General features: G+C 44.9%; 1 protein-coding gene and 1 long non-coding RNA gene across 6 annotated transcripts in view; one reads left to right on the top strand and one right to left on the bottom strand.

Annotated features, from left to right (window-relative positions):
• The window catches only part of DYNC1I2 (dynein cytoplasmic 1 intermediate chain 2), a 37669-nt gene extending 35516 nt beyond the window's left edge, over nucleotides 1-2153 (bottom strand). For 2 of the 4 annotated variants that reach the window (XM_088657617.1, XM_088657691.1), the window contains exon 1: nucleotides 1951-2153. The gene's annotated coding sequence lies outside the window, so the exon portion shown is untranslated. The remainder of the gene's footprint in view (nucleotides 1-1950) is intronic. The other 2 variants (XM_035135371.3, XM_035135390.3) reach the window with 1 other exon arrangement.
• Nucleotides 1845-24837, top strand: LOC148687492 (uncharacterized). Of its 2 annotated transcripts, none has more exons than XR_015947133.1 (3): nucleotides 1845-3080; nucleotides 5930-5976; nucleotides 6106-6861. It is a non-coding gene; the product is annotated as an uncharacterized LOC148687492 (long non-coding RNA). The 2 variants fall into 2 exon arrangements; XR_015947120.1 differs by lacking the exon at nucleotides 6106-6861 and adding an exon at nucleotides 24642-24837 and having other exon boundaries at nucleotides 2947-3080.
• Nucleotides 24838-27197: the final 2360 nt, after the last annotated feature.

The following is a 27197-nucleotide window of genomic DNA, read 5'->3' as shown; positions in this document are numbered from 1 at the left end:
GCATTAGAGTCAGGGCTGGCCCACCCATTAGGCAAGGTGAGGCAACCACTCACCCGGGCAGCAGATCCTATTGCCAATCTTTCTTCCTGTTTTAAATCATCCTTGACACCTTCTTCTTTGGCAGGGAAGGAGGCACCATTCTAGGGTCCTCCTCATGTGCCAAAATGTATTTCCCCAGCCCTAATTACAGCCCATTTCCCTTGCAAAGCTGTAACTGGCTGAAGTGGGCTCTGACCAAACTTGTGCCCCTACCTAAAATGTGTTGTCAGCTTTTCAGAGGGGCAGCCCTGTTAAGTGGCAGAAGCTGAGGCAGGTTCTGGCCTACAGAAGGCTTATGCAGTACAAAGCTGCACCGTCACCCCAAAGTCAGTGACAACTTTGAGACTGCTGTAAACATTAAATGGGCAGCAGGCAGCAATAGCAATGAAGTACCCCTTGGATCCTACCGGTTCTATTTCTGCAAAAGTGAACAACTCCAGACTAGTTGGAGTTGGGTAAAAGGTAAAGGTAAAGGGACCCCTGACCATTAGGTCCAGTCGTGACCGACTCTGGGGTTGCGCGCTCATCTCGCATTATTGGCCGAGGGAGCCGGCGTATAGCTTCCAGGTCATGTGGCCAGCATGACAAAGCCACTTCTGGCGAACCAGAGCAGCACATGGAAACGCCGTTTACCTTCCCGCTGTAGCGGTTCCTATTTATCTACTTGCATTTTGACGTGCTTTCGAACTGCTAGGTTGGCAGGAGCTGGGACCAAGCAACGGGAGCTCACCCCGTCACAGGGATTCGAACCGCCGACCTTCTGATCAGCAAGCCCTAGGCTCAGTGGTTTAACCCACAGAGCCACCTGGGTCCTTAGTTGGAGTTGGGTATCTGCCCTAATTGATGGAAAGAACATCCATGCTGGTGGGCATAAACTTGGCCTTGGCCTAGAACTGGAGGCTTAAAAGGTGTGGAAAAAGCTGCCACACACAGGAAATGGGGGCATCATATTATTATTATTATTATTAATAATATCTATATACCACTCTATACCCACAGGTCTTGGGGCGGTTCACAGGATAAAATCACAATACAAAAACACAAAATACATAATGAAAAATAAATACAACAACCACCCAATAACTCCCCCAACACACTTTAAAAGGGCATTGAATGTCATTCAACCAAAGGTCTGGTTAAAAAGGAACGTTTTTGCCTGGAGCCTAAAGGTTTATAATGAAGGTGCCAGGCTAACCTATTTGGGGAGAGCATTCCACAGGTGGGGAGCCACTATGGAAAAGACCGGTTCTCATGTTGCAACCATTAGGACCTCTTGTGGATGAGGCACACAAACAAATAAGGCCCTCAGAAGATGATCTCAGGGTCCAGGTGGGTTCATATGGGAAGAGGAGGCCCTTGAGTTATTGCAGTCCTGAGCCGTTTAAGGCTCTATAGGTCAAAACCAGCACTTTGAATTGGGCCCGGAAACCAATTGGTAGCCAGTGCAGTTGGACCTGGATGAGGGATCAGTGTAATATACTCAAACCGTCTTGCCCCGGTGAATAACCGGGTCTTAAAAAAGTAATTCCGGTGTGACACCCCCCTACACATACACATCACGGTAAGACACTTTCGCTGCTGCCAACACGGCTGCTCGCCGGGAAGCAAAAGCGCACGGAGATAGAGGGAAGCAGACCGAAGGCCAAGCAAGCGCCCGCCGCTCTGAGAGTAAAGCGGCGACAACGCGCGGGCGGGGAAGGCGAAGAGACGCGGCTCCGGGGCGTCGCCCACCCCGCGGCTCCTCCCCTCCTCTCCGCGCGCACGCCCGTGCGCTCGCGCCCCCTCCCCTCGCACCCTCAGCGGTCACAGCCGGCTGACCGTTTCTCTTGATGGCACACGGCTCCGAAGCCGTCCAGAGTCTCTCCCCCCCCCCTCAGCCCCCGCCGCCTGGAGGAAGCGGGTGGGGCTCACCCCACCGGCGGTCTCGAAGGCCGCGCTGACCTGTCACCAGGGCTTTTCTCCGCTCAAATTGCCGCCGCCGACTTTGTTCCGAGATGCTCCTTCACACAAAGGGCGGCGGGGGTGGGTGGGGGGAAGGGGCGAGACGGCAGCGGCTTCCAATAAGGCGGTTGAGACCCAAAGCAAGCTCCGCCGGAGACAGCTCAGCATCACCTGACGAGACGCGCATGCGCCGAAATGAGCCGAGGAGACTGGACGGAGCAGCAGCAGCCGTCCCTTGCGTAGCTGGGCGTTGGGGAGCGTGGATGGAGGCGCATGCGCGCGGCTAGAAACTGGTGGGTGACGTACGTGCGTACGCCCTCAAACGGTCGACGGGCGGAAGCGCGGTTTCTTTGAGGCCCAGGACTAAGTTGCTCCACTGTTTTTCTGTGTGGGGTTTTATTTTTTTTTGCTTTTAATGGAGCGAAGGAATCGGAGTCAGCCACTTGCTGACATCTCTCAGATACAGTAGTACAGTATACAGTTCGTTAAGGGGAGGGTAAGGACTACAATTCCCAGCATGCCATGCGGCAAAGTATCGTTACCGCCCGCCTGCCGGCTGTCAAGAAAGCCTTCAGCCTCTTGTGAAAGGAGGAAGAACGGTGCATTCTGGGAATGCCATGAGCTCGAACGGGGCGAATTGGGAATTGCAGTCCGCTTTCCGCACTTTGGTTGCATGAAGGAAGCAGAAAGTGAACCCGTTGCTTGCTCTTCTTCTGGTCTGCCGGCTGAAAGTGCGCATCCTTACATTGTGCGGCGCTTGCCAAATGCAATTTACTCAGAGGATGTTGGTCCTGATAGGGATTTCTGCTGTTTTTTTTCATAGCACAGGTTGCCCGAAATCTGATCCGGACGACGTGACCCACCCACTCGGAAGTAAATCGCACTGAATTCAAGCGGTGTGACTCCCAAGTAACGGGCAACAAAAGAACACAGGGGTGTGGTTACTGCTATTGGGCGTGGTTGGTTGCGCTTGCTTTTGGCCCCGAGATCTGATGCGTGTGCGCCAATTAATGTTGCAGTAGCATGTGCTTTCTCCTCACCCGACACCCATTCTAAGAAAAGAAAACAACAAGCAAACAACAACAAAAACCACCAGCAGGGTGAGTCGCTGCTGTTCATTTCTGGGAGGCCCTTCTCGATAAGGACAGAAAGAAACAACACTTCGACATTGTCTGCTGTCTCTGCCTTTGGCTGGACGTTTTACAGAAGGTAGAAGGGCACTGCCATAGCTGCCCGTGGTGCAAACTCTCCAATCTTCGGACCCATTTCCTCCTCTGGGCACAAGACATTTGCAGTTCTTTGAAGCTGATCATAGGGCTGGTCTTCCTTCACTCTTGAGATGGGGAACTTGTGGCCCCTTAGATATTGTTAAGACGCCCAACATCTGCAGTCATCAGGGCCAGTGGTCAGGGAATGATGGAGTTAGGGTCTAGCAACACCTACGGTAGAGTGCCAAATATGTCCAACCCTAATCCCCTAATGCTTAGTATAAATTATTAGGAATTTGAGCAAGCCAGTTACCTCTCCCCCCGCCCCGCCCCGCCCTGCAATTGCTCCAGTTTCCTTTCTTTAAGCTTCATTCCATTGATTACCGTTTCGTCTCAGGAAAATAATCAAACCTTTGAATTTTTCTCTTATCTCTCATCAGATAAGAGTTTGAACAGTGCATCTGTGTAAACAATAGAGGCTGTTATTTAGTTACTTATATTTTGTACAATTTATATTCCACTTGATTGTTAAAGTATATCTCAAATCTTAAAGAGGCTGCTCCTTCTCATTATATTGCCAGTGTTTATCAGGGTTTATCATGAGTGAATTGCTAACTATCATTTGTAATGTTCGGATACAACTCACTTTGCTTAAAAGCAGGTTGACAGCAGGATATATGAAGACATTTTCAGGGCCATTTTATATTTCTGCTGGTTGGGATTGTGCAACCTGACACCATAATCTCCATGTCAGTTGTATAGGTATCCTCAACTACTGTCACTCTTTCTGACAGCTTTCATAGCTTTACTGACAACGCTCATCCAAGGAATACAATCACTGCCAGATCTACAAATTTTGCCATAGGGGGCAAAGGTATGCACTGTCACCCTGTTTTGTGATGCTCACGGCCTCCCTTAGGAAGGAAAACTGTCCGCATTTCTGCCTATTGCTCCATAAATCTGTAGATACAGATTTGTTTTAAGACCATTAAAAGCAAGCTGCAGCAGAACTGAAAGAGCAGCAAGACTCCTGGATTAATTTTTTTTTACTACCGTATTTGAGGGTTTTTTAAACAATCAAGCAGTGTATAATTTTTATGAAATAAACAAATAAATAATTAACATCCATATACTGAGGGACTAGAAATGTAGTAAATGAATATATCTTCTAAATGGAGTAAATATGTGCATACAGTATATCTATCTGTCAATATACCTGACAATATCCCAACTAGAAGAACTAAGGTTAACAGCAACAGCAGCCAAAAGTCCTGGAATGGGGCATTCCAAGGAAGGTGTTGGGCAAGTCCAGGATCTGTTGAATCCTGAACTAGTCCTACTGCCAGGGGCAAAACTAGGCTTTGTTTCATCTGGGTCAAAGGCCCAGTTTAGCACACACACCCCAAAATGCATATTTGCGTACACACACACACACACACACACACAGAGAGAGAGAAAGGCTGGGAGTCTCAATGGCGCCCCTCTGGAGGCTTCACCCGGAGCAAAAGACTTCTCTAGGTCCCCCCCAGTAGTTATAACTCTACCCCCTGCCATCACATGACAGCATCAGGCCTGATCTGGTGTCAGGGACTGAGCAGAAGAGGAGTGGTGGAGATTACCTCCCTAGCCTGACCCTCCCAGAGAAGAAGGAGACAGTTCAGAATTACAACAGGGGTTTGAGGGAGGTCACAGCTCAGAGGCAGATGAGGGGGAAAGCTGGGAAATAATGGGAGATGAGGAGGAGGAGGAAGAAGAAGAAGCACCAGGGGAGCAACAGCTCATGGACTCAGTGTCTTTAGAAAGCATTCCAAACTCCCCCTTTCCCATAACCTGGCGGGCATTGAAAATAGGAGAGCAAAGAGCTCAAAGGCAGAGGGCACATAGCAGCACCCGTAGCTATAACTCATGAGGAAGTGGAAGAGACGGAGACGGAGGGGGTGGAGATTCACTCGGGGCAACACCATTATTCCGAGAGGCTGCATTCACAAGCCTCTCTTTGTGTATATTGAATAAAAGCAGATGGTAAGGACTTTTCCTTGTCTTGTCCATTCTTGGCAGCCTGCCGTGGGGGTTGGTTCCTCTGCCCCCTGACATCTGGACCCAGGCACTGTGAGGCTGGTGCAATGATCTCCCTGCTCCAACCAGCCACCTTCCGCCCTGGTCGGTGTGCACAACAGTGTTGTGGATGTGTTAGTGCGCCATTGCTTTGTTAGGTCTCGCCCAGGTTAGGACTGGTAACATTTGCTCTTGCACTCTTCCTAGGATACGGTTTTGTTAAGTTCAGAAATACCTGCATGTACACCCAGAACAGAAAAAGGGCAGTGGAAGGTAGGGCGGAGAGTGACTCGGGAGAGGGGGGGAAATCAACAGCTGGGTACACCGCATCAAGCTCTGCCTGGTGTTGTGGATGGGAAGCAGCAGAATAAGCAATGTCCATGACTGAGGAAACCCAGCAATGTGTGGAACTGAGCATGTCAAATGTGCACATAGAAAAAAAACACAGATTTGAACAACCTATTTGCAATATAAGCCCCCTGTCTGGAAGAAGTCTTCACACCTACTCACACCTTTCTGAATAGTGCAGAACTGATGTTTTGCTGTCTTTGCAAAGCCAGTGAACAATCTACAGTAGGGACATTCTTCAGTTGTGTGTGTTTTCAGGCACGGGTACCTTATGCATGTCTTCTGAGTGCACCACTGCGCATTGCTCTAAATTCTGAGTACCATTCATTGTATTTCAGGGAACCACCGACAAACATTAACTGATAGGCCAGCCTCCTCTTACAAGGTAAAAGTCTTACTTTCCTATTATTATTGTTATTATTGTTCTAGTCTCTCCTTTTCCTTTTATATTTGTTACACCGTTAATACGTTTCCCCTATTATTTCCTTTGCTTGATACACATTTCCTTCTTTAGTGTCAAAATAAGGTGATGGTGAATCGCGAGTCCCTCCTGAGATGAATACTCCTGCAATCTAGCAACCTTTGCCACGAAAAACATACACTCATGAATGGGCAAGCACTTAAGAGCGATTCACTGCCGAACATTATAGAAAATTGACCTACACGGGTTCAAAGAATACAAGACCAAGTTCCCCTTTCCTCGGTTCTGGTCTAGCAAGTACGGTGCTCTAATTTTATTCCTATTATGTGGTTAAGAGGCGAGAAAATGAAAGCTTCCTAAAAGGCCCCTAAACCTCTTCTGTTGCAGTGGTTTCTAAAAGCAAGAATGAAAACAGCAAAAAGATCGGCAGAAAAGGAACAATTTAAAGAATCTACTGTATATTCTGCCCTTATTCTCTGCCCTTCCCATTAGTTTGCATTTGACAGTGAGAAAGGCAAGGGAACATGCCTGATAGTTCAAAATATAATACAGCCCTGTTTTTAATGGAAGTGTTGCATTGCTGCTGCTTCATCCACAATGCATGGGTTGCTGTTCACTTTTAGTGAAGAAAATCAAGATCTTTGCAAGGGACGAGCTTCTTTAGTTTAGAATTTACAGTTTCCCCTTTCACAAACCGAAAATCAGTTTGAGATCTTGTTTCAAGCTCTTGTCTACTAATTCGCAGAGTACTGGGAATCTGGATTGGAATGGAAAATTAAGGAGAGAGGTCCCCCCCCCCCAGTCTATTAAGGTGAATGGTTTTAAACCTATAAATTTCAAGACATCATATTTTCCCTTCGTCATATTGGTCTTTCCTTCCCAACCTCAAGGGGATAAAGTAAGCAACAGAAGGCGAAAAGCTGCTGTGTTTTCCAGCATGCAACATACATTTTGCCGGTACGTATGCTCAGAACAGTTAGCATTCTCTTCTTGCTGGCAAATTTTTATCCAGTAAATGCTTCTAACAATAGGTGCCATCTCCACAGGTCACAGTAACTCTCAGTGTTGTGAGAGTCCTGTGGAGTCAATCGGTCCTGTCTGTCAGTCTGCCTTCATATGTGCAGCCTTTATGCTTAGAAGAAGAGCAGTTTGTATTGGTCTTTGCAGGAAAATGACTTTAGCTCAAGTGCTGGCATAAAAGCACAGGTGGTAACAGAGGCAAAGGTCCTTTTTGCACAAGGCTTTTGGTTACCGGAAACAGCACCTCTACATGCACAAAGGATGTGGTTCATCTAGGTTCAGTACTGTATAGCACAGGAAAAAATTCCTCCAATAATTGGTTGCCATCTGTCTGTCTTGAGAGACAATGGAGTGCACCTCCAGGGGTGAAGTCGAAGTGACTCCCTAGGGTGAGTGAAGTGACTCCCTAGGGTGCAAGACTAGGCAGTGTGTATGGAGGTTCTGGGCTCCCCATACAAAGCCCTAAATGGCCTCTGTCCAGTATACCTGATGGAGCGTCTCCACCGCCATAGTTTTGCCCGGACACTGAGGTCCAGCACCGAGGGCCTTCTGGCGGTTCCCTCGTTGCGAGAAGCCAAGTTGCAGGGAACTAGGCAGAGGGCCTTCTCGGTAGTGGCGCCCGCCCTGTGGAATGCTCTCCCATCAGATGTCAAAGAGAAAAACAACTATCAGACTTTTAGAAGACATCTGAAGGCAGCCCTATTTAGGGAGGTTTTTAATGTTTAATAGATTACTGTGTTTTATTTTTCTGTTGGAAGCCGCCCAGAGTGGCTGGGGAAACCCAACTAGATGGGCGGGGTATAAATAATAATAATATATTATTATTATTATTATTATTATTATTATTATTATTATTATTATTACAAAAGACCCCACTCTCGGCCTCACTGATGTGGTCCAAAGGAAAGGACAGCAATACATTTGGCACCCACTTGGCTGCAGGAGTTGCCGGAAGGAGGTGTACATGGCACCATCCAACCATCTTAGGGATTCTACTCTGGATTTGTGTAGCGTTTTCTTCTCCCAAATATATCCTGCAAGGTGGCAGAGGTTTAGGATCAGAGTTTTCCTTCTCCTAGATGGGCTACCTTCCCAAGTTGACGAGCCCCATCTGCCCCTCACTTCCCTCTACAGCATATGTAGAAACTGCCTTCTTGATCGTTGTACCCACCATTACTTTCGTCCGCTCAATCTGCCAGAGCCTGTCACCTATATTGCTGTGACACTCACTTTGCAGTCTGCCAATCTAAATTGCGTACTGTATACAGAAAATGCTGTGCAGTACAATCCTAATCATGTCTACTTGGAAGCAGGTTCTGTTGAGTTCAAATGCATTTGCTTCCATGACACTGCCCTGTGAATATCCATTATTTCTTCTAGCTTTCAAAGATTCAAACAAAGTAAACTGCGCACAGGTACACACACATTTGTTACTGAGCTGAGAATGGTCTAGTTAATGTTATTTACATAGATCTGCCCCACTGAGGAATCTTAAAGCGGCTACATGGGATGACTGGTCCTTCCTCTACATAAGGATTTCTTCCTATATACATAAGAATGTAGGGCTGTCACCACACAACCACCATTGGAGAATTGGTAGTGCCATGTCGCGATGTGATCCACCCATGGGATGCAACTGCTATTTGCTCCCCAGTACTAACAGGGCCATACATTGCAAGCCTGTGTAGTGGACAACCATTCATTTTCCTTCTGCCAAGACAATGCAGCGTGATGAAAATCCTATCTTTTCCAGATACTAAGTGATGATATATTCTTTGATTGTGAAAATACAGGCTGTTCTTATAGCATAGATTCTTTGGCCAGAAGGCATCTGCCAGTCTTTCAAGCGACCCTCTCTTTTTCGTCATTGCTAAGCGACATCACAAAACAAAACCTTCTTTTATTAAAAATGCTCAAATTGTGCACGTTTCACAAAATGGACATTTATGAAACGTTCGAAGGGACCTTTCATTCAAACCCGTAAAATCTGTTAAAGCAAATTTCATATATTTCCATTAAGGAGACAAATGACTTCTCGTAGGCAAGGATCAAATGCACCAGAGAGCTGGTATGCTGTCGCAATAATGGGAGGTGGGCTGTAGAGGGTGGAAGAAATGATGGAACACTTCCAGTTCAAAGAATTCGGTGCTTTTCATTTATGCTGGAAATAATGTGAATGATGTAACCTTCACCTTCCAGTTGCAAAGTTATCAGGCAAGGCAGACATCACTAAATACATCACATTTCTGACGTGAAAATGACTCGAAGGCTATTTCCTTCTATTTCTTTCCTCCTGAAAATTGTTCAAGATCTTATTGTAATATATTGGGGCGGGGAGCCTGCATAATGTTACAGGCGACAAAGAACTCGGCTAGAACCTCTCCAAGAGATTATTGCTATTCTGTCTTTGTGCCGATTGAAATCCAGGATGTTTATATCCAAGCCATTACGAGACACTGGCAAATACCTTTCTGCCCCACTGGAAATGTAATCTTTCTATTGAACATTTTACCCTGATGAATTTTGTCTGCAATAGGAATGGGCAGTTTTGCATTTGAATCAAATAAGGTCATTGTTTTGCATAAGTTGATGTGGAATATACTCTGCTTGCCTTTAGATGAAATTGATCCTTTGCTGTGTTGAACAGAATACATGGCAGTAAATATTTTGGACATAATTAGGGTTCTTTTTATGTCTTGGTGAATGCAGAGTGACAGTGAGATTCCCATCGTCTCTAGGTTGGTTTAGGTATAAAACCCAGATAATTTCAGTATAATAATGATTTCAGAAATGGTCCAGTTATCGCTTAACAATCCACATTGTTGAATATACGGTTACAATGGTGTAATCCTTTGTATCCGAAATAAAATCAGAGTTTTTGCCAGTGGGTACTTCCAAACAACAATGAAAAGCCTTTCCCCCCCACTGCTAACACTATAATAGTGCTAACTCTATTCAGCAGTGATGGTGAACTGGAAGAAAAAAAACATTTATTTTGTTTCGACTACGCCAGACCAACACGGCTACCTACCTGTAACTAGATCTCTGGAAGAGATGAGACTCTTTCTCCAACCCCCACAGCTCACACCTATCGCCTGCCATGGTTTTTAAAAAGCACTGCTGTAATTCACAGTTTCTTCCCGCATGGCACCTCAGCAACTGCTTTATTGCTATAGTTGAAAGAGGGAAGGAGAAATTCCACTTTCTGCTGCCTATGCACTACTCATGGTGGTTTACAGCAATTTAGAAATTAAAGTGTCGTAAAATACAATTAAACTACTGTACAGTGGTGCCTCGCTTAACGAATGCCCTGCTTAACGAAATTTCCGCTTAACGAAAGGATTTTTCAAGCGGAGGTTGCCTCGCTAGACGAATTCTTTTTATGAAAAATTTGTCTAGCGAATCGCGGTTTCCCATAGGAATGCATTGAAATTCAATTAATGCGTTCCTATGGGCAAAAAAAAATTCAGAAAAAAATCAATGCATTCCTATGGGATTCGCTAGACGAATTTTTCGTTATAAGAAAGGACCCGTGGAATGAATTAAATTCGTCTAGCGAGGCACCACTGTATATTAAAATACAGTGAGTGGGATTCAGCTAACTAGTCCCGCTAGTGGAAGCCCACACAAGGAATTCTGCTAGTGCAATAGGGTTTCCCCCCTCTCTCCTTCACCCATGTACCCCTATGCCCCCCCAATTGGCTCGGGTGTGTGTGTCAGAAGAACCCCCAGAACAACCCACAGGGAGAAGAGATGGGGGGGGTTGTTTCATTTGGCAAGCTGAAAAGCTTCCATTGATGGAACAATTGCCACACTGCTTCACTGAATTCCTCCCAATAAAAACACAATGCAAATATGTTAAAAATAAAACAAAGTCCAAGACATAATTTGAGCAGCAAATATGTTCTTGTTTGGCATATTGTAGGAGAGGATACTGTGCTATCTTGCAATTTGGCTTCCGTGAACCCAAACTTTCCTTTGGTCTTTCAACCCCAATCTCCTTCCTGATAGAAGAGTGAGGTTTTATTTCAAGTAAGTGTGGATAGGACTGTAATCTTTATATAGTAAATATATGAAGGGAAGTGATATTTTGACTATATCAGCTAATGCACAAGAGCATCCAGCAAGATTAAATAAAAATCGCAAACAGCATATGGAAAGGTATCCAAGTGAGTAAACATCAAACAAGAGATTATTCTTCTTTCTTTGTGAGGAATCCGTTCCAGCAAAAAATTGAACTGGGGCCCTTGGCATCTTGAATCAGCTGGGCTCCCTGTTGAGCTAAAAGAAAATTGGTGGCTCTGGCAGTAGCAGGAATACTTGACACTTTGGCAAGCAGGTTTATAATCTCTGATATAGTTCTTTCATCAAAGGCCTCGCTTCAATCCACTCTTCGCTGAGCTTTTCAGCTCACATGCCAAATCCTGTGAGCTCCTGCTACTGAGTTTGTTTTTTATTAAGCTGGTGCCAAATTTTCATTCCCAAAACTTTATGAGTGGAGAGTTTTGGTGGTGGGTATGAAGCTTTTAAAGAATAACATCTAAGGAGGGCTTCCCCCACATCCCTGCAGTTTGAAGTACAGTGGTACCTCGCAAGACGAATGCCCTGCAATATGAATTTTTCGCAAAATGAATTCATCCTGCGAATCACGGTTTCCCATAGGAATGCATTGAAATTTAATTAATGCGTTCCTATGGGCAAAAAAAGAAATTTCAATGCATTCCTATGGGAAACCGCAATTCGCAAGACGAATTTTTCACAAAACGAATTGACTCGTGGAACGAATTAAATTCGCTTGCGAGGCGCCACTGTAGTTCCCAACTCTTGTCTCTCCATCTATTATTCCTTTGCTGCCATTTTTCTTGCCTGGCCTTTCTCATTTGCGTGTTCCTAGCAAATCCACCATTGCACGCGGAACGCAAGGATGTCACAATACTGCATAACCAATCACAATCGGTTATGCTGTCACGGGGAGGCAAACAAAACCACATTGCCCTCAGGGAAATGGAGGGAACACACTCCCGTTTCATGGCAGTCGTAGCAACACTCCCTGTTCTCTTGTACTGAAATGAAACTGCCTTGATGGGACCTGAGTCTGTTTGACCATCTCGCTGTCCAACTCAGGCTCACATGCCTCCCCGGTTGGTGGGGCATGCATGCTATCCTGAAGTGGGGCGATGGAGGCCTCATTTGATGTTCCCTGCTTAGCTGGGACATCTGGCAGTAGCTGGGAGGAAGGGTTGCCATATGTCCAGAATGTCCCGGACATAGCCAGAATACTGCAGTTGGAAGGAATGTCTGGGCGGAAATTGCTAAAAATGTCTGGGGAAATCCGGACATATCCAGTGTCACTTTGGGTGATTGTCCTTAAAAGTAGCTCAAAAAATGTTAATTTTTAAGGAAGTCTTTTAAGTACATTGGTCCGAGATTCTTTGGGGTTTATATACTAATATGGTAGTTCCAAGTTGAATCCCAGAATGCTCAGATTACTACTGGGTTTCGGATGTACAGTACAGCTACATGGTACCATAATTCTCTGCGATGAAAGCTCCTGCTGTTGTAATTTTAGCTGCTTTTATTGTATGGCTGCTTTTAAAAATCTACTTGTGCAACTTTCTTTATATAGGACAGCCTCTTAACTTGTGTCTGGCACCTTTTCCATCCTCCTCTCCTAACATATCCTGCCAGGATTTCCCCACAGCCCATAAATAAATAATATAAATAATTTTTTATTTGTACCCCACCCTCCCCAGCCAGAGCCGGGCTCATGACAACCAGGTCTTCTTCTTCTTCTTCTTCTTCTTCTTCTTCTTCTTCTTCTTCTTCTTCTTCTTCTTCTTCTTCTTCTTCTTCTTCTTCTTCTTCCCATCTTCTTAAATTCCGTGGGGTTTATTTCATAGTAAGGACTCCAGCCTCAGCTGAATGTAGCTTGCTGATAATTTAAATGTAAGCCATCACCAATATTTCATTTTCAATCCAAACTGATTTGCTTAAACAAGCAATCATGGCCCGAACATTTGCTTCTCATCAAGTGAGGCTGATCTGTTGTAATCTAATTACTGTGTCAGAAAACCGACAAGCAATTTAACCAACAATGAAAATACACTGTAAATAACACACATATGGGGAATGCATCCGGGATGTGGGATATCAGCTCAGTAATTCCCACTACATAAACCGCAACTTAACAAATAATATTTGAAAACAGACAATATTTGTATCTTAAACGAGCAGTTTTGACGTGGTAATAGCAACAGCCTGATGGCAAGGACCTGTTCTGCTAGCATGTATGTGCCAGGACAGATTGTGTTGGCCATTGCACATTGAAAATATAGTCACTATTTCATTAGTTTTGCAAAAAATGGACTCTCCAAATAAAGCCACTATACAAATATTACTGCACAATTATTTAGGTTTAGGGTTATATATTAGACCTTTCTATGCATTACAGTGGAACCTCGGTTTATGAACACCTCGGTTTATGAATTTTCGGTTTACAAACGGACCCATCTGGAACAGATTAATTCACTTTCCATTACTTTCAATCGGAAAGTTTGCTTCAGTTTATGAACGCTTCAGTTTATGAACAGACTTCCGGAACCAATTACACCCATGCTTCGGGTTAAGTACGCTTCAGGTTGAGTACTCCGCGGACCCGTCTGGAACGGATTAATCCACTTTCCATTACTTTCAATGGGAAAGTTCGCTTCAGTTTATGAACGCTTCAGTTTATGAACAGACTTCCAGAACCAATTGTGTTCATAAACCGAGGTACCACTGTACTTGCATGTAGGGAGTAAATATGTAGGGTGCGGAGCGGGGCTAGTGCTTTTGGTCCAGTCCCCAATGTCATGTGTTTTTCTCTCACCATCTGCGCTTGGTTGCATGAGAAGAAAGACATTCCTCACTCGCTTGTTGATTTTTTTAATGGCCACATTACACCAATGGACCTGAGGCTCTCCACCCACCCTAGACCACATTCCTTGCCCCAAACCAGCCCATTGTCCACCCTAACTGGCTTGATTCTGTTCCCTCCACTATTCTTCCAGCAGTCGTGGTCACTTGTCATAAGACGAGTTCACCATTCCTACTTCATCAATCTGCTTTCCTTCTGCGGTGGCTATGGAAGAAGTGAAGAAGTTTCTTCAACGGCCGTAGCAAAAGTCAGTCAGGTTGGTAAAGTACAGCCAAAGCGTTTTGCTTCAGCAGCCTTCTTGCCTAACATGAGAGAGCCCCTTTCTCACTATGCAGGATGAAAATGAAGTGAGGTGTGTGTGTGTGTGTGTGATGGTACTATTATAGTACCACTTTCCCACAATGGAATACAGTCCTGGGGGAGGGAGATGAGATTCCTCCGCTCTGCTGTAAGTTTATGAGGAGAGCCTGCAAAGCATGCTATGGCACGACTCATTTGCATCATACTGTGCTGGTGGGTGAATTCTCTCACCCTGCAGTGTGGACAGGAATAGCCGGAGCTTATTTCATTGTATGACATCATGTGTATGAGTCATTTCCCCTACATGTCAAGGGACAACGGGTCTTGCGAGTGTCTTATGCGTCTTGGTTGGAAAAGGGCGGGGGGGGCATCTTAAATTGGTCATTCAGATAAATCTCTTTCTAAACTACATGAATAGATAGAATCTGCAGATCCCTTATATGTGTGTGTGTTAAATTTAATGTATTTCACGCATTCCAATTTAAGTGCACATTCTTTGATATGCTAATGTGGATTTGAAAGTGTCATAACTTCCCTTCTAATAATACATTCAGTGATAGTGATGCAAACTGTAATTATGTATCGTGGGCCTAGCCTAGCATCCACTTATATGTGTGTCAAGTGCATTTATTTCTAAACACCGGTACTGTATATAATTGTGTCAAGTACTTAGAATATTAAGCAGGAAAAGGGGGAAAGCAAGGGGATTCCCCTAAAGCAGGCATGTCAAACTCCAAAGAGACTGCAATCTACTCCCACTATTAAAAAACTAGCAGTGATCTACCCACTGGATTGGCCAAAGTTGTTGAGCTTTGTTAAGGGAGTAAGACCCAAAGTTATTGAGGTTTGTTGTTGTTTTGCGGGATCGACCGGTGGTTAGTCCCACGATCGACCAGTAGATCGCGATCGACCGGTTGGACATGCCTGCCCTAAGGCATCTGAGACATAGCTGCCAAGTCTCCCGTTTTTTACGGGAAACCCCCGTATTTTGTTACCGCTTTCCGCTGTTATCCCGAATGGATTTATATCCCGTAAATCCCCCGGATTTGGAATGCAGCTCCTGCCAGCAGCCATGTCCCGGCTCCCGGCTGTCTGCGCATGTCTGGACATGCGCAGAAGCGATTTCTGGTGCCCAGACATGAAGACACGGGCAGCCTGACACTGGAAGTCGCTTCTTCGCATGTCTGGGCATGCGTAGAAGCGACTTCCGGTGCCGCTCTGCCCATGTCTGGGCACCGAAAATCGGGCAGCGGCGGCACCGGAAGTCGCTTCTACACATGTCTGGACATGCGTAGACGCGACTTCCGATACTGCGCCGCTGCTGATCCCGGATTTTTCAATCCGGGAGTTGGCAGCTATGATCTGAGAATGTAAGGAAAACCCCAGGAAAGAACATCTGGACTAAAGAGTTAGATGATAAAATGGCATGCAACATAATAGCTTGTAAGGAGGGGGCCATTGCAATGACCTCAGTGGGGTGAATGAAGAGGTTGCAGAGAATTCCAGCCATCGACTGCATTCAGAAACCAGAAATCATGGGCGTAGCCAGGATTTATTTTAGGGGGGTCAGGCAGAACCAAATTATCTGCAATGCAATTGGTCAGTTAGTTAAGACTTTTTATTAATTTACTTGATGGGGGGCAGCTGCCCCCCCTGCATTCCCCTGGCTAAGCCCATGTCACAAGACATAGTTTATCATGACAAAAATGAGCCTGGGGTTGTGCGCCCCCACCTTCATCCCTGGCACAGCCATGATGAGGTGTTTGCATGTTTTTGCTTCCTCCACTTTTGATTAATCTCAATAAATTTAGCATGGCATCTGAACCCTAGACCTGGGCTTTTTGCTTCCACTCTGGACACTGTCTGTTTCCCCTGCAGTCCTACAGAACTGGACTGTGGGAAAACGTCTCTTGAGCTAGATGGATCAAAAGGGTAAAAGAGTATCGGGAAATGATATATAATGAATTGGGGGAAAATATTTAAAAGTACCTTAAAAAAACCAGAGTCTTTTTTGGGGGGAGGGGGGTAATTCAGAGGGAAATTCCCAGGTGTCAAAAAAGACTATTTATGTATGCTACTACAGCAGCCCGTGTTTTGTTAGCCCCAAAATTGAAAACGAGCGAGGTCCCAACCAAAGAAGAACGGCAACTTAAACAGATGGAAATGCGCAGCTTGAAGATGTAACATATAGAATGAGAGAACAAGAAGAGTGTACGTTTAAAGAAGACTGGAAAATGCTTGCTGAATATATAGGTGAAAATTGTGTTCATTTAAAAATGCTGGTAGCATTAAGATAAATTCAACAGTGTAAGTAAGTTTTGACAGATGTAATAATGGAACACTGAAGGGTTTAGTTCATATAAAATAGGCAGGGATGTATGGTATGCAAAATGAACCAAGGAAAAGAGAAGAAGGGAAGTCATTGATTTAAGGTTGTTTAAATGAGGTTTAAGGTTGTTTAAATTATATTCCGGCGTATAAGACGACCCCCAACTTTTCCAGTAAAATATAGAGTTTGGGATATACTCACCATATAAGAAATACAACCCCCGACTTTTGAGAAGATTTTCCTGGGTTAAAAAGTAGTCTTATACGCAGGAATATATTCCATTTTGAAATGGAAATCAGAAAATTTAATAAAATTTATATATATATATATTGAGAGAGAGAGAGAGCACTAGCAATGGCAAATATAAGGCAGATTCCTATGCAGCTATGATCCTGTGACTCCAAGGGTTTTTGGTGGGGGTAGGCCTCTCTCCCCCAGCCATTTCCAAGGATGCAGATTCTTCTTTCTCCCAAAGCAACTTCATCGACAGAGCAATTGCTCCACTAGCTTGCAGAGGAGAAAAGAAGAGGCTGGAAGTGGACAAGGAGAGAGTTTCATCCCTTCTGCAAGGATGCTTGAGGTAACAGGGTCCTTGCTGTTGGCGGTTGCATTCCAGCCCTACTCATCGCTGGGGATCCAACCTATGATTTCCTCCTACGCACATTAATGGAGATCTCTCACACTATTAACTTGCATTAACAGTATTCAGACATGTGCAGGCATGTAGCTGAGTAAAAAAAACAACAACGGTGACTCTTACACCAACTTCCACCTTGTGTGATAAATAGTCAAGGTAAAGGACCCCTGGACAGTTAAGTCTAGTCAAAGGCGACTATGGGGTTGCGGCGCTCATCTCACAGGCCAAGGGAGCTGGCATTTGTCCATAGACAGTTTCCCGGGTCATGTGGCCAGCAGGACTAAACTGCTTCTGGCGCAACGGAACATCGTGGCGAAAACCAGAGCGCATGGAAACGCCGTTTACCTTCCCGCCGCAGCGGTACCTATTTACCTACTTGCACTGGTGTGCTTTCAAACTGCTAGGTTGGCAGGAGCTGGGACAGAGCAATGGGAGCTCATGCCGTCACGGGGATTTGAACCGCCGATCTTCCGATCGGCAAGCCCAAGAGGCTCAGTGGTTTAGACCACAGGGCCACCCGTGTCCTATGTTGGCAACATAGGACTGTATGGCGCTACATAGGGGGATCACTTTATCTTCTCGGTGTCATCTGCTATCAGGAAGCACTCGGTTCCTCATCCCTTACTTTGTGTGATAATGAAAGGTGAAGCAGTATATGGGGCCTAAGACACTCTTTTTATTACACTTAGCAGTCATGTATCCCATAATGGTATTATAAACAAGAGAGGTTCAGGAGTGTATTGCATACTGTGTGCTCATGAGCGGCAATTGCCAGTACAGCAACGCCTCCCAAATGAAAAAGGCTTCCATATGTGGAATGTACCCAGAGCACTAGATTCTCCCGAGACAACTAGCAAAGACAGGGTTAACTACTTTTGACAAACTCCGCTGAAAAATACTGGCATGAGACTTGCAAGCAGCTAGAAGGAAACGTAAACATAAGCTGAAGATGATGAAAACTAATTAGCTAAGTCTTCTGGAATCAAATCTTAACATGATGTGATTATATATCAAGAGGAAAAACACAATGTTTAGACTGCATGTAATTTCAGTAATATGGTAATGAAGCACAGTGCATAATTTCTGACCCAACTAATCCCGCAGGCTTTTGAAATTTCTGTTTTTGACAACAAATCATTGGTAGTGTTCCAGCAGTTGGTGACAATATTGTAATGGATACCAAGAGACCAGTTAAGTATTGAAATGTGAATGAAAATCTCCAGCATTTGTTAAATAGAAAACAAAAACACTCTCGTTTTTGCCAGCCTGAAGAAATTGCAAGCAGGCTGGCAATTTCAAAGCTCCCAAGATCAGAGGCTCTGAATGCTAGTTGATGTGGATCATGAGCAGCAGAGGGCTATTCTGGTCCTATCCTGCTTGTGGGCTTCCCAGAGGAACCAGTAGACCATTGTGGAAAAGAAGTTGCCTCTTGAACTAGTGGAGCTTTTCTGAGCACAATTCAAAGTGTTTTTGCTGACCTTTAAAGCCCTAAACGGCCTCGGTATACCTGAAGGAGCGTCTCCACCCCCATCGTTCTGCCCGGACACTGAGGTCCAGCTCCAAGGGCCTTCTGGCGGTTCCCTCACTGTGAGATGTGAGGTTACAGGGAACCAGACAGAGGGCCTTCTCGGTAGTGGAGCCCTCCCTGTGGAACGCCCTCCCATCAGATGTCAAGGAAATAAATATTTAACTTTTAGAAGAGATCTGAAAGCAGCCCTGTTTAGGGAAGTTTTTAATGTTTGATGTTCATTAATATTCTGTTGGGAGCTACCCAGAGAGGCTGGGAAAACCCAGCCATATGGGCGGGGTATTATAATAATAATTATTATTATTCATTGTTCAAACTAATTTTATTGACACAGAACACCTAAATGCAAAATATTGTTTTTGAATGTTGGGGAGATGTGTGAAAATAAGTACGGGGGGGGGGTATTTTACATCCAATTGGTTTATCTGCTACATTTGCAAAACAAGTGAATAAAATGCTTTAAAACTGGGGAATAAAGACCTTCAGCGCTAAAAGGAAAAGGAATAAAACAAAGTTCTGAGACCTTAGTGGACTTAAGTGGAAAGAGGAAATGATTATCTATATTTAGATATTTGAAGTCACCTAGATGAAGGAGCAGATCTGTATTCTGTTGCTCCCGGTGGGGTAGGAATCAAACCAATTGGTTGAAATTATAAGAAAGGGGATTTTGTCAACACTACCGCCTGCAGTTTTGCAAGGTAGATTCTCAAAAATCCCATACTCTGAAAGATACTGCCCTTGTGGCACAAAACAGGTCGAATCCATCACATGTCTTATTTTATTGCCCATTTTATGCAAAAATATATGATACCCTGACTCTTCTAGGGTGTCTTATCTGCTGAACAATTGTAGTACAGTGGAACCTTGGTTTATGAAAACCTCGGTTTATGAATTTTCGGTTTATGAACGCCGCGGACCCATCTGGAACGGATTAATTCATTTTCCATTACTTTCAATGGGAAAGTTTGCTTCAGTTTATGAACGCTTCAGTTTATGAACAGACTTCCGGAACCAATTGTGTTCATAAACCGAGGTACCACTGTAATGTAATGACATTGTGGAGAATATGGCAAGATTTTTGAGTGGCACCATGAAATTACATCACCATAGGTCCTAAGAGCCATTTTCGTACCTCACGATGTCTGGGCAGTTTTATCCTAAAGTATCTCCTACTATGTTTAGTTAACTGTATTGTGTTCTGATCCATGTATATGATGGACATTTTTATGCCAATAAAGGAGATTGATTGATTGATTGACTACACATAGGAACATCAGAAGCTGCCTTATATCTTCATCTTCTTTGGTGATCACTCCTAGACGAGTAAGATTGTCTTCCATGAGCACAGTCTTAATGGTGAGTCTCTAAGTGACTGTGGAGGCCAGTTCTGGATCCCCACATCCTTCCACAGTGGGGACATAGGTTTCCGGGTGGGAGTTGATCACAGTAAGGGTTTGCCAAGCGTGCCTTCCTCTTAGCATGTTTCTCCCTTCCATCCTGAGTTCGCTCTTCTTCAGTAAAGGCTGTTCTCCAATTGGAGCACTCGCAGACCAGTGGATTATCTGTGCTTATACTGCATTTTTGAATATTTGCCTTGAGAGCGTATTTAAACTTCTTTTGTTGTTCACTGATATTTTGCTTTCTATTTTCAAGTTGGGAATGGAGTAGTTGCTTTGGAAGACGATAATCAGGCATCTGAACCGCATGAACAGTGCAGTGAAGTTTATGTTGAAGAATCATTGCTTCAGCACTGCCTTATATAGAGTCAGAGCATTGGTCCAGCTAGCTCAACGCAGCCTACACTGGCTGGCAGTGGTCCTTCTGGGGGGTTTAAGACAGGGAGTTCCTCTCAGTCCTACCTAGAGGTTCCAGGGATTGAATCTGGGACCTTCTATATGCTCCACCACTGACATGCAGACCTTCCCCTAAACATAAGGACGAACTTCCTGAGAGTACAGACCATTTGGGCAGTGGAACAGACTCCCTTGGGAGGTGGTAGGCTCTCATTCATTTGAAGTTTCTTAAGCGTAGGCTCATCATCATGACCATCTCTTAGCAATCCAGTGGATTTCCTCCACCAGCAGAGAGGTGGGCTAGATAACATTTGTAGGCAAAAGGTAAAGGACCCTTGGATGGTTAGGTCCAGCCAAAGGAGACTATGGGGTTGTGGCACTCATCTCACTTTTCAGGCCGAGGGAGCCGTCGTTTGTCCACGGACAGCTTTCCGGGTCATGTGGCCAGCATGACTAAACCGCTTCTGGCACAACGGAACACTGTGACGGAAGCCAGAGTGCACGGAAACGCCGTTTACTTTCCCGCCACAGTGGTACCTACCTATTTATCTTCAGTGGTACCTCGGTTTATGAACACAATTGGTTCCGGAAGTCTGTTCATAAACTGAAGCGTTCATAAACTGAAGCGAACTTTCCCATTGAAAGTAATGGAAAGTGGATTAATCTGTTCCAGACGGGTCTGCGGAGTACTCAACCTGAAGCGTACTTAACCCGAAGCATGGGTGTAATTGGTTCCGGAAGTCTGTTCATAAACTGAAGCATTCATAAACTGAAGCAAACTTTCCCATTGAAAGTAATGGAAAGTGAATTAATCCGTTCCAGATGGGTCCGCGGCATTTGTAAACTGAAAATTCGTAAACCGAGGTGTTCGTAAACCGAGGTTCCACTGTACTTGCACTGGTATGCTTTTAAACTGCTAGGTTGGCAGGAGCTGGAACAGAACAACGGGAGCTCACCCCGTTGCGGGAATTCGAACCACTGACCTTCTGATCGGCAAGCCCAAGAGGCTCAGTGGTTTAGACCACAGGGCCACTTCCACCACTATGAGTCTATCACTTGACAACAAAGACATAATTAAATATAAGATCATGTGCTGAAACTCAAGTTCTACTGCATGCCCTGCGATTTCATCACTGAAGTCAGATGCTCCAGATCTACATTTTAAAATAAAATCTTTAAACTAATAATTACCCCACTTGGACATTGACCTGTAAGTTTTCCCTTGTCTTATTTGAGAGAATGTAAGTGGCTTAGTTTAATTTGTATGATAATGATTGCTGCAAAATAGGTATCAAATGCGGACCTTATGCCATCTGTAATTAATGGCTGCACGACATGCTTTAACATAAAGGTGAAGCTTAAGAGTCTCGTATCTTACCTTGACCTATTTTGGGCAGGTTTGGAAGCAGATAATATGGGGGCCTAATGAATACATCTCTTATAGCCCTGATGGAGCAAGAGGAATCCAGAGTTGGAAGCAGTCTCCACCAGGCACATCCTCTTCTGGATTTGGAATTTTGTGCACACATTTACACCCCTATTAGTAGAGGAGAATGGGGGACTGGATCCAAGCAACAGCCTTGCTCAGTGGTTGCAGTGCTGGTGTTACAATTGGCACTGCCCACAGAAAAACAGCTGCAGCCTGCCCAAATGGAAAATGTGCAAAATCCTTATTATTCTCGATTAACTGTCAAAATGCCAACAAGTATAGCATGTGTCCTAAATGTCTGTGTACTACAAAGATATGCACTCCATCTCTGTGCTCTCGGAATACAATGCCACCCCTATTAATAAGGGCTGGGTTATCCAGTGTCAAGGGTATACAGGGGAGGTTTTGCTCCTGTTGCAGCACTGCATTTAAATATATTTGTTTTCCATAAATATGCTATAAATATGCATGCCACCCAAATCTATTATCATGGACTTCCAGATCTAATAAATCTGTACTTTTCAGCAAAATCCAATCCCGTAACCAGCATAGGCAGGACACTTCAAACTTCAAATCTGGGACAGAATGAAGGCGCGCCTTTGGAGACAACATGGAGGAGCGGCCTAAATCTGTCCCCTGTCCCCGGTGATCCCAGCCATCGGAAGATGCTGCCTCCCACCTCCTCACTAAAACTCCCTTGCTGAGAGTTTGCCCCGCTGAGACCACAAAAGGAAGTCGGAGAGGAGCAAGTGGCAGCCAAGGAGACAAGTGCTGTGCTCCACAGGGCCCAGACCAGCTGCCCCTCCCAAATATGCCTCCATCTGCCATCTAAGGCAACTGCCTCACCATGCCTCATGGAATGGCTGGCCCTGCTTTGATGACAAGATTGACTTACCTTTCGTCCCTTTCCTTGACCCCTTTGTGGGGTTTACTCTCCTTTCCCCACTGGCGTTTTCCTTTATGGGATGTATAGAGATATTAGTTTCACTTTTTGCAGACATTTGTCCAAAGGGGAGAGAGAGAGAGAGAGAGAGAGAGAGAGAGAGAGAGAGAGAGAGAGAGAGAGAGAGAGAGAGAGAGAGAGGCACAAAGGTGCCACAGAGTTCTTGGCGGGGCAGGGAGTTCTCTTTTTGACTTGGGGCACCTTGTACAGAAACCACACCACCTTAGACAAACCCAGAAACCTTCCGAGACACTCTGGGTTTCAGTCAAAGCTGTCGGGTCTGCCTAATTCAATGGCTCTTGGGGAAAATTATATTAGCATTCACTGCATCAGGATTCACTGTAATAGCGCAACCACTGCCCGCCAGGAACTATCAAACAGGTGATAACAACAACAACAACTACTACAACAATTTACGATTTATACCCCGCCCATCTGGCTGGGTTTCCCCAGCCACTCTGGGTGGCTCCCAAAAGAATATTAAAAACATGAAAAAAAACACCAAACATTAAAAACATCCCTAAACAGGGTAGCCTTCTAAAAGTCAGGTAGTTGCTTATTTCCTTGACATCGGATGGGAGGGAGTTCCCCAGGGTGGATGCTACTACCGAGAAGGCCCTCTGCTTGGTTCCCTGTAACCTTACTTCTCGCAGTGAGGGAACCACCAGAACGTCATCAGCTGCCCAAATTTGGAGAAGTAATTCCGTTAAAGGATTCCGGGGGCGACGCTTGGTCCTGAGCCTGGAGTTGCCTGGGCCGTAGGGCACGCCCCTTCGGTGGCCACAGGAGGAGCTCTAGTAGATCTACATCGCGGGGCTCCTTTCTGGTGGTTAACTTCTCAAGGACTCCAACACACGGGTCTGTTAGGTTCCAACGCCTAAGCCAATTCCGCTCAACATGCTTAATTAATAAAGTTGTGGCCTTAACCACCCAATTAAATCTTAATCACTGTGTCACGAGTCTTGATTACATGGGAAGGAGGGACATTGCCACACAACCACCAGAAGGCCCTCAGCGCTGGATCTCAGTGTCCGGGCTAAACGATGGGGGTGGAGACGCTCCTTCAGGTATACAGGACCGAGGCCGTTTAGGGCTTTAAAGGTCAGCACCAACACTTTCAATTGTGCTTGGAAACATACTGGGAGCCAATGTAGGTCTTTCAGGACCAGTGTTATGTGGTCTTGGCGGCCACTCCCAGTCACCAGTCTAGCTGCCGCATTCTGGATTAGTTGTAGTTTCCGGGTTCACCTTCAAAGGTAGCCCCACGTAGAGCGCATTGCAGTAGTCCAAGTGGGAGACAACTAAAGCATGAACCACTCTGGCAAGACAGTCTGTGGGCAGGGAGGGTCTCAGCCTGCGTACCAAATGGAGCTGGTAGACAGATGCCCTGGACACAGAATTGTGCCCAGGTGTTTTAGGTTTGGGATATGGTCTCCCAGTCACTTGATGGTCTACACTTTCTATTCCCAGTCTCTCTCCCCCCCCCATCTCCTTCCCTACCTCGCTCATTTGGTTCTGCCCTCTTCCTGCAAGGTTTTCTCCAGGTCCTAGACTTCTTTTGTCTGCCAGGTGCTGGCAACCCTGTGGCATCAGCAGGTGTCTCGTCCTGGTCCTGCTTTCGGATGCTGCTGACCCAGGGACCCTAATTGTCATCCCTGCCCATAATCTGGTGTCAACGTTTGTGTGAAAAATACAAAGGAAGCAAGAGAGACCCATTTCCTTCTTTTTTCGCAGATCTGAAATGGAACAGCTTCAAATGGAGAGATGGCATCCTCCCCCCCCCCCCCCCCCGGAGGCTGCCGGCTTTGCTGAAACCAATTATCAAGGGCACACTATTCTCAAGAGTATCTAAGTGTTTTCAGTGAATAAGGGCTCCTTTTATCTCTTAAGGAGTTAAAAAAATAAATAAATGCAACTCTTTTGAGAGCGATTGTTTGGGGGTTTTCTTCTTTCACGGCTGCCTGTTGCTCTCATAAGAAACTTCCTGCTGATTTGACTTCTCCTTCTGCTGTGAGATGGTTGCCAGGATTTACATGATTGCCAAAAGGAACAACTGGATTGAGCATAAAGAATAATAAGAGCTTTTCCCCCAGGGAGAGAATAAAAGCAAAGGGAGGGGGGGGGAGAGAGAGGTGGCTAAACTATACTATCTTCCTATTCAATTACTTTATTCAGCCTCTATTTCGGATTATACTGCATCTAATAAAAGCCAGGATAGCCTGTTGGCCTGGAATGGAAGGCTGAGATTAACAAGGGAACGATTTCGATTTCAGCAGAAATCCATTTGTAAAAGCTGCTGTTCTGTTCTGCAAGCATGTTGCTTTTGTCTTAAAGTTGACCAGGTTGTAATGCATAGGGGCCATTACAGTTTTGTACATTAAGTTTTGCGTTTTGGGGGGGTGGGGTAGTGGCAGAGGGGATGAATATGAAAAATGTAATGGAAGATCTGTGTCAACATCATGGCTACTGCTTCTCTTTTTAAAAAAAAATGTGTTATAACATTTTAGGGTGCACACACATAGCAGACACACACTCCGCAGAAAACCAAACCTTCACCCTTCAAAATTTAGGAAATATTCCCTAATGCATGATGCCTTTTGAGTGGTCTTTAGTTAAGCGGTTAAGCAATTTCAAGTCTTTAAAAGTTCTTGCACACCTTTTGGTCTCTCACCTTCTTGCAAGTGGTGGGGGGACGACTCTGCTGCAACAGAAAAATAAAGATCTCCCTCTTCCTTGCTTTTCGCCGGATCCTGCCTCCATCCATTCTTCTCTGACCAAACATGAACTTAGGGGACACCAAGTCCCTTGGGGAGTTTGGCTGCAAAAGCAAACCCCAGTTTTTTCCAGAACATATCGGTATGTAGAATCATAGAATAATAGAGTTGGAAGAAACCACAAGGGCCATCCAGTCCAACCCCCTGCCAAGCCCCTAAAAAGGTGTGCTTAAATGCTAGTATTTTTGTACACATGGTGCTTGCAACTGTTTAAACCCTTTTAAAATATGTCCAAAAAAATTTGCATTGTAGATAGTTGGTAGCAGTGCTTTTTTCTGGGGGTACACAGGGGTACGCATACCCCCTAAACATTTTGTGAATCTAAGTTTGGCCTCATTGAGGGGCAGTATTTCAATATGAGCAGGAAAATGAGAGTACCCCGAAACATTTTTTTAAGAAAAAAAGCACGGGTTGGTAGTATCTGAATTTGTTTTTAGTGTAAAAGCTCCATGGATCTAAATTGAAGACCTCATCACAGATTCAGAGAATTGGAAATTGCTGACAAGCAACTTTGGTGATGCTTGCCATCTAGTGGATGCTGCTCATATGCACACGTAATGAAAATAGTATTTTATATATAAGTTACAGTTAATACTGAATGACAAAGGACTGCTGCCTAGACAAGTAGAAAAAAGTGAGTCTGGGTAATAAGACTTAAGCACAGAGCTTAAGACCAGTTGCAACAGGTATTAGAGATATTGCGACCCCAGAAGTCTCTTCGCTAGTGCCTAATGTATTATTTCATTTAGTTAAAATGAACTTTGTACCTTCTTGCTGCTTGAATAACCTGCTTGGGCACCTTTGCTTAATGACTGGATTGTTGCCTATTATCTTGTAGAAATATTAAGAGAGAGAATGGGAAAACGAATTATATATTCACTGTCATAATTCAGTTGCATATGGTTAACCTTTCATCTTTGCCTTTTTCAATCTGTCCTCTCTTCAACCTGCCGTTTTCTCTTAGCTCAGTGTTTTCTAATCAGTATCTGCCAACATGGTTAGATATCTGTTCAGCTACATTTCATGTGCTTTATTCCTGTCTCGGGAATTAAAGAAGAAAGACCTTCAAGGGGCTTGAAGGGAAGGGATTTGGTTAAGCTTGTTGTTGTTGGTAGCTGTCTGTCTCAAGAGACAATGGAGTGCACCTCCAGGGGTGAAGTCAAACCACAGCAGTGAAGCCTGGGCAGTGCGTATGTGCCAGGGACCGTGCTGAGAAGGGCTGCACTGAGGAGGAATGGTGGGAGCCTCCCCCTCCCCCCCTGCTCCACTCCTGATCCTGAATCTCCCCAGGAGCAGTGGGACAGTATAGATTTGGAACAGTGGTTTGCCGAGGGGCATAGTTTAGAATGCAGAAGCTAGGAAATACTGGATGGGGAACAGCTAGAAGAAATGCTGGGAGAGAGAGGGTAAACAGATTCATAGTCGCTGGACAGCATTCCTCCACCCTCCCCAAGGTCGAGGAGAGCTCAGAACAGAAAGCATAGAACAGAAAGCTCAGATTATAAGAGGTAGGAGT

Source organism: Zootoca vivipara, chromosome 1, assembly GCF_965207765.1.
Source record: "Zootoca vivipara chromosome 1, rZooViv2.hap1.1, whole genome shotgun sequence".
NCBI classification, from domain to species: Eukaryota; Metazoa; Chordata; class Lepidosauria; order Squamata; family Lacertidae; genus Zootoca; species Zootoca vivipara.
Note: the sequence above shows the minus strand (reverse complement) of the source record. Positions and strands in the feature narration are given on the sequence as shown.